The sequence below is a fragment of the Gopherus flavomarginatus genome, chromosome 10 (assembly GCF_025201925.1).
Source record: "Gopherus flavomarginatus isolate rGopFla2 chromosome 10, rGopFla2.mat.asm, whole genome shotgun sequence".
In the NCBI taxonomy this organism is placed as follows: domain Eukaryota; kingdom Metazoa; phylum Chordata; order Testudines; family Testudinidae; genus Gopherus; species Gopherus flavomarginatus.
Genome location: NC_066626.1, coordinates 48409297 through 48417886, shown reverse-complemented (window position 1 = coordinate 48417886; position 8590 = coordinate 48409297).

Genomic DNA, 8590 nt, shown 5'->3' with positions numbered 1-8590 from the left:
TGTTTAGTTTGCAAGCAAAAAAGGGAATTTTCTCTGAATCCCCACAACTTCCACCTGGCATCAGAAAGCCAGGTTGGGTTCTTTCCTATTGTGCATAGTCACAAAGATTCAGTGTGGATTAAATAGGCCAAATTCTGCCTTCAATTACATCTGCACAACTTTTTTTTTTTAAGGAGGGTTTGCTTGGTGGTAAATGAGAAGAATTTAACTCTGGCAGTGAAATTTTAGTTAATTGTGTTGCTGCATGAGAAATGGTACATTGCTCAAAGCTGTTTTGTTTGCAGTGCTACTGTGTAAAGAGTAACAGAAATGGGAGTAACATGCATAAATGTGACAGACAAACCTGCTTCCAGTGATAATGAAGTGGCCATCTTTTGTATACAGAAGTCACTGTTCATAGCAGACTACCTCTTCGCTCAGTGTATACAGCAAACTCACTTTACTCTGCTCTCACTGATGAGACAAAATTTAAATCAGTCAAAGGGTATCCTTGTGAGTGAATAAAGACCAGCCCAATGTTTTCTGCTTTTCAAAATGCTAGTTATGAGTCTGGGCCAAATTCTTTTGTTGTTAGACCAGTGTAAAGTCAATCTAAATCTTGTGTTTACACCAATGTAAAGGCACTGTACTGGTAACTTCATCCACTTATAGAATTACTCTAGATTTACCATAGTGTGTGTCAGAGCTGAGTCTGGTTTTACTTTAGCATTTTTCATATAAGCAAGATCTCATTCTGTAACAATTTCCAATTCCACTGACTATACGGCCAGAATTGTCAGCAGGGCTTGGCTTAGCAACCACTATGTGGGGCCAGATTTTCAAAAAAGCTCAGCATATTGGATGTTGAGCTCTTGAAAATCTGACCATCCCTGGCTCAGTGGGAGCGGCTGATTTTAGTGTGGGCTGAGCAATCTTCAATATAAAGCACTTAGAGCTGTTTAACCAATTGGACAATTTGCTATTCTAGTTTAAACTTTGTGGCTAGGTCTGCTTTGTGCTGACATTACTTCTGCAAAAGATTAAGGAGCAAAACATTCCTAATAATAATGGGCCACTGATCTCTTACTGTGAGGTCTAAGGCATCTCTTGTAGAGATTCTGGATATGATTGGAACCTCCCTATTTTCATGCAAGGTGGGGTGAATGCTACGCTAATGGAGCCGATCTGCTAGGATCCCTCTCTGTGCATTTGTAAGTGAGAAATCAACCCCAGCAGTGATTTCCTAGCTGTCACACACTGCAGGTGGGAGCATGCTTCTCAGATTCAAGAAACAATGCACTACATCTGCTCAAGCTAACATGCTAAAAATAGCAGGTAGCATGGGTAACAGCTTGGGGTAACTGCCTGAGTAGGTACCCATGGGGTCTGGGTGGGTTTGTACTCAAGTGGCTACACTGCTATTTTTAGCATGTTAGCTCAAGCAGGGGTAACGTCTGTCAATTTGAGCCAGCAGGCACACGCCTATCTGCAGTGTAGACGTACCCAAAGTGAAGTTGGATTAAAGGGCAAATCACTGTTGGGGTGGCAGCGTGATGTTTCTGTTGTGCTAATTCAGGACAATGTAAACATATATCAGAAGTGGTACACCACAATGGCCGGCTTTGGAACTTCATTCACTGACTACCCTACTTAGCTAAAGCATTTTATATTATTATTTCTGTTTTCCCCTAATGCAGTCTAGAAGGGATCACTTAACATCTCATTAGTGCCCAGAGAGCACTACCAGCTCTATGCTAGTAATATACTGGATGAGGTCACCTCTGATCAGTCTTCAAATTCTGCCTCCATATGAAAGGGCAGATTGGGTGATTTATCAGTTTGTGACAATCACCTTTTCTCCACCTGTTGGATAAATATCCTTACTGTAAATACTGATAGCTGAGGCTCACACAAACCTTTATTCTAAAGAGCAATTCTTTGCCTTTGGCTTGCGACACATGCCAGCTCTTTTCAAAAACTTTCATAGGAGATGATGTCCCTAGCTCCCTTTGGAGGTTCTTACTCACATTTATTACACCAACTGAACATTGGGTGATATACATATATTTTCAGGAATAAAATCTAGTGCACACATTGCTACTGGGTGACTGGATAGTAATTGTGAAAAATCAGGATGGGGTGAGGGGTCATTGGCATCTACATAAGAAAAAAGCCCCAAATATAAAATTAGGACATCTGGGCACCCTGCATTGCTAGGAAGTGCTCAGTCTGATTTTTGCACAGTGGTGTTCTCTGCCCCTTTAGTTACGGAAAAGAATTTTTTTTTATGGGCAATAAATGAATAGGTATTCCATTCTCTCAACTTTCCTCTCTGCAAGTATAGCCATCCCTGGTACAATAGCATGTCAATGCCTTGCTATATAGAGCTGTTTTATAGGAGCCCCTTGATAAAATATTAGAGTGCATCACCATTCTGTAACACACGGGTCTATAACCTCTATGTTAAAGAGTATAGATCCACATAACATTTTAATGAAAAAAAAACCTGAGCTTTTCTAACTTCTGTATCTTAGATAGTTGGTAGCTCCATACTGGCAAAAAGTCTTGATTAAATATTTGAAATTGCCATATTTCCATATATGTTCTTCTATTATAAACATAAATGGCAGAAATCAGGTTTTGTCCCCTAAATTCTTGTATGTGCTTAATACACCATTTGCAATTCTTTAATTGTTACCTTTTTGCGATCAGTTTTACACTGTAGTTTGTTTATCATTTACAGTTATTTGCAGAAGGTTATTGCAAAAATTGATCATGTATGCAGATTACATTGTCGTTAACACAATCTTGGAAAAACATTTGTTCATACAAAGGAAGTTACTTTAAAAATCACCTGCATGCAACATTATGTGAATAAATACAGGGAGCTCACAATCTGCTTTGGTCAGTTATGTCATTCAGTATCAGTAAAAACTACGGCAGATTCTCTCATAGTTACATTACAAAAGGCAGCAAGGTTCCACATCTGATATGAGTAAAACAGTTGAGTGACCCCATAAGGAATTAGAACATCAGTAATATTTCTATATATGGGTTTGGTTTTCTTTTCAGAATTTTCAAAATACTGTATTGTCTTTCTGACTTCCATCCCTGCCAAAACTGTTAGCAGCAATTTTAACGCTGTGACTTTCTTCAAAACCAATATGAAATACTTGATCAAAACACTATGCAGGGTTTTGAATATTTAAGTGAATAATATCCTCTAGGGACTATAAGTTCTGGGAAATGTAGTTTTTGGGTAACATTTCATTTTGATAAAGGCACATTGTCATTTAAAATATTTTTAAAAAAGCAATTTCAGCAATATTACACAAGTAGATAAAATTGTTAAGACAGAAGAATTTTAACTTTACAATGCCCCTTTAAATTAAGAACTACTATATAGCAACTGAAGTCAGACTATTATTCTCCAAATATGCCTAGGTTTGGATTTACTTTGATAATGTAGTGCATATTCTTTTTCCTGGAAGAAAGACTGCTAAGCAGAAATGGGGTCCACCTATCGAAGGGGAAGAGCATATTTGGCTACAGACTGGCTAACCTAGTGAGGAGGGCTTCAAACTAGGGCAGGTGACCAAAGCCCACAGGTAAATAAAAAACATGGAAACCTGGGAGAAGGGTTGGAATCGGGGGGGGGGGGGGGGGGTGTGGGCTCTTATAGCAGAAATAAGTGGGAGAGAAGACAGAACAGGGTGGGGAAGAATCAAATCAATATCTTAAATGTCTATATACTAATGCAAGACGTATGGGGAATAAACAGGAAGAACTCAAAATGTTAGTAAATAAACACAACTGTGACATACTTAGCGTCATGGAGACGTGGGATAATATGCATGGCTGGAATATTGGTACAGAAGGATACAGCTTGCTCAGGAAGGACAGGCAGGGAAAAAGGGAGGAGGTGTTGCCTTATACATTAAAAATGTATACACTTGGACTGAGGTTGAGATAGAAATAAGCGACAGACTTGTTGAAAGTTTCTGGGTAAGGATAAAAGGGGTAAAAAAACAAGGGTGATGTCATGGTAGGGGTCTACTACAGACCACCTAACCAGGAAAAAGAGGTGGATGAGGCTTTTTTAAACAACTAACAAAATCATCCAAGGCACAGGACTTGGTGGTGATGGGGGACTTCAACTACCCAGACATGTGTTGGGAAAAAACACAGCAGGGTACAGATTATCCAACAAGTTCTTGGAATGTATTGGAGACAATTTTTTATTCTTCTTCGAGTGATTGCTCATATCCATTCCAGTTAGGTGTGCGCACGCCGCGTGCACGTTCATCGGAGAAACTTTTACCCTAGCAACCCAGGCGGGTCGGCTGGGCGCCCCCTGGAGTGGCGCCGCTATGGCGCCCAATATATATCCCCGCCGACCCGGCCACCCTTCAGTTCCTTCTTACCGCCCGTGTCGGTCGTTGGAACTGTGGAGCGCGGCTTCGCTGACCTCCACACTCCCTAGCAGCTCATTTCGCTATCGTTGTATATAGTAGTTATAGTTTATTGTTGTATATATATATATGTATATATATATATAGTTATTAGTTAGTCAGTTATCTAGTGTTATTAGTGTAGTTATTAGTTGTAGTTTGAGGGGATCGGGGACCCCCCCCCCTTCCCTGCACCGGGAGCCGGAGCTCATGCCCGGCTCATCGGGCTTCAAGCAGTGCTCAGCTTGTCACAAGCCCATGCCAGTTGGAGACCCCCATGACTCCTGCTTGAAGTGCCTCGGGGAGTCGCACTTATCGGCCAAGTGCTCAATCTGCAAGTCTTTCAAGCCGAGAACCAAGAAGGAACGTGACATTAGATTAAGACAGCTCCTTATGGAAGCGGCCCTGACACCTCCGCCCTTGGCACCGAGCACAAGTCAGCCGGTAAGCAAGGGCACCGCCACGGAACCGAGCGCTGCCACCAAGAAGCCGGCACCGAAACCGACTCCGAGCCGCTCCCTCTCCCCAAGGCCGAAGGCGGCGAAGGCGCAGATCATCCCGCCACCAGCTGCCTCACAGTCAGAGCCTGCGCCAAAGACGGATCGCCCGGCATTGATACCTGCCGCGGCACCGTCTAAGCCGGTACCATTGACTCTGACCCCACGAGGGCTGTCGAGTCTGGCACCTGGCGGCTTCACGGTGCACACCGTGGTAGAGCCTGCTTCGCCTTCTACCCCGGAGACGTTTGCCGCAGTGAGGGATCTGATCGCGATCACCGAGGCACCGTTGCCCTTACCCCCGGCACCGCCGGTGCGGGTACTACACTCCATGGGCAAACCGACCCTGACCAGACCAGCTTCGGTCAGCATAGCAGACCGGCACCGCTCCAGATCGCGGTCCCGCGGACGCTCTGCATCGAGGTGTCGCTCATGCTCTCGACGTCGATCTTGGTCCCGGCACCGGTCAGACTCCCGGCACCGATCACCTTGGCACCGGTCAGACTCCCGGCACCGGTCACCTCGGTACCACTCACGCTCCCGGCACCGGTCAGGCTCCCGGCACCGGTCGACATCCTGAGCGTCAACTCGGTACTCCCGGTACCGCTCCAGCTCACGGCACCGCGGTGGGCGCCGCGCCTCCAGGAGCAGATCGAGACAGAGGCACTCGGGATCCCGGTCGACCTCCCGGCACCGAGCCGGTCGCAGGTCCCGGTCTCGCTCTCAACACCGTCACCAATACCGACACCGGTCACCACTACCCAGAGGTGTAAGGTCTGTCGGTACCTCGGCACCGACTTTCGCCGCTCCACCTTGGCCATCTAGAGGCACGTCGGCATCCTCCCAGGCGGGTAGCTACTACGAACGGGACCAGGATCCCGAAGTACCGCTGGGAGTGTTCCAGGACCCCCACCCGCAGGACGCGGGTGCCCAACAGTGGGGTTTTTGGACACCCTGGGCATATCATCAGACCCAGGGTGCCCCCGTGCCCCAGACACGTTCTACCGCCTCAGAACATTGGGTGCCAGAGGCCACTGTTTCCCGCCCCCCCGTGGTTGAGTCGGATAAACAGCTGCCACCAGACTCCCCGGGTCAACTCGAGCAGGAACCAGTCCAGGAGCAGGAAACCGCACAGGATGCCCTCATCCCCGGAGTATCCTCCTCCTCCTCCTCGCCAGATGAGGCAGTGGCTGGGTCTTCAGCGTCAGGACCCCCACCGATAGACCTCAGGGCCCACCAGGACCTCCTCCGTAGAGTGGCCCTTAATATCAACCTACCTGTGGAGGAGGTCCCAGAGGTTGAGGACCCGGTAGTGAGCATCCTCTCGGCCGATGCACCTACCCAGGTAGCCCTCCCATTCATAAAGACTATCCAGTCTACCGCCGATAACCTGTGGCAGTCACCAGCCTCCATCCCGCTGACAGCTGAGGGAGTGGAAAGGAAGTACATGGTACCCTCTCGGGGGTACGAGTACCTATATGTCCACCCTCCTCCTTCCTCCCTAGTTGTCCAGTCTGTCAACGACAGGGAACGGCACGGCCAACAGGCTCCGGCCCCTAAGGCCAAGGAAGCTAGGTGAATGGACCTCATGGGGCGCAAGGTGTATTCGGCTGGGGCCTTGCAACTCCGTGTGGCCAACCAGCAGGCCCTACTGGGCCGTTATAACTATAATATACGGGTGGAGGTGGGTAAGCTCTCTGAACTTCTACCCCAGGACTCACGCCCGGAATTTAATGCGTTCCTGGAGGAGGGTAAGAAGGTGGCCAGGACCTCCCTTCAGGCCTCCCTCGACGCGGCTGACTCAGCAGCCAGAACCCTGGCCTCGGGAATAACCATGAAGCACATTTCATGGCTCCAGGCCTCCACACTACCTCCGGAACTCCAATATACAGTCCAGGACTTACCCTTTGATGGGAAAGGGTTGTTCTTGGACAAGACAGACTCCAAATTACAAAACCTGAAGGACAATCGAGTCATCATACGCTCGCTGGGGATGCATACACCTTCCTCCCAGCATAGACCCTTCAGGCCCCAAGCACGACGCCCATACTTCCCACCCCGTCAGAGGCAGGACCTCAGTAGACGGCGTGGCCGGGGGGGCCGCAGACGCCAATCCGGCTCCCAGGGAGGCCAAAGCCAAGGGCCCTCCAAGGCACCACCGGGCTCCAAGTCCGGCTTTTGAAGGTACGCCCAGGGACGGCATACCAGACGCAAGACAGGATCCTTCCCCTACCTTCTCCAACCGCCTCTCCCACTTCCTCCTGGCGTCGTCCCGGTTAACTTCAGACCGTTGGGTGCTACGCACAGTGAAGCACGGATACCACCTGCAATTTGCTTCCTCACCCCCTTCCCGCCCCCATTCCCGGTCCCTCTTCAGGGAGCCCTCTCACGAGCAAACCCTTCTGCAGGAGGTTCGTTCTCTCCTCGCGGCGGGAGCTATAGAGGAGGTACCTCTAGGCGAGAGAGGCAAGGGGTTCTACTCCCGATATTTTCTGATCCCCAAGTCCAAGGGAGGTCTCAGACCCATCCTAGACCTGCGGGGCCTCAACAAATGGATGCTCAAGTTGAAGTTCCGCATGATCTCCCTGGGAACCATTATCCCATCCCTGGATCCTGGAGACTGGTATGCTGCCCTCAACATGAAGGACGCGTACTTCCATATCGCCATCTTTCCACCGCACAGGAAGTACCTTCGCTTCACGGTCAGACATCAGCACTTCCAGTTCGCAGTCCTACCCTTCGGCCTCTCCACGGCCCCGAGGGTGTTTACCAAGTGCATGGCCATTGTGGCCGCCCACCTCCATTGGCGGAAAATCCACATCTTTCCGTACCTCGACGACTGGCTCCTAAAGGGGTCCTCCCAGTCGCAGGTGCGGCGACATGTCGAGGCCGTTACGGACCTCTTATCCCAGCTAGGCCTGCTTCTCAATGCCGAGAAATCCACCCTGGTCCCCACACAGAGGTTGGACTTCATAGGCGCGACCCTGGACTCTACTCAGGCCAGGGCTTATTTACCTCAGCCCCGCTTCCAGACGATCGTCGTGATCATACGGAGCTTGCAGGCCTCCCCAATCACCTCGGCTCACACCTGCTTCACACTACTAGGGCATATGGCCGCATGCACTTACGTGACGAAGTATGCCAGGCTCCGAATGAGGCCCTTCCAAACGTGGCTTCATTCCGTATTCCGCCCGGGCAGGGACCACCTAGATGTATTGGTGACGGTCCCCCCCCGACCCTCTCCGCTCCCTCGACTGGTGGCTGACCCCATCCCTAGTATACGCGGGGATGCCATTCCATCCACAGCAACCGTCGATGACTCTAACAACCGATGCATCATCCCTGGGGTGGGGGGCCCACCTAGGGCACCTGCGTACCCAGGGCCTCTGGTCGTCCCAAGAGCTGTCACTCCACATAAATGTCCGGGAGTTGAGGGCAGTCCGCCTCGCCTGCCAGGCGTTTCAACGACGCCTACACGGCCGTTGTGTTTCCGTACTCACGGACAACACAATGGCCATGTACTATATCAACAAACAGGGGGGAACCCGTTCGTCTCCCCTATGTCAGGAAGCCATTCGACTCTGGGACTTCTGCATAGCCCAGTCGATAGATCTGGTGGTATCCTTCCTCCCAGGGGTCAAGAACACACTGGCGGACAGACTC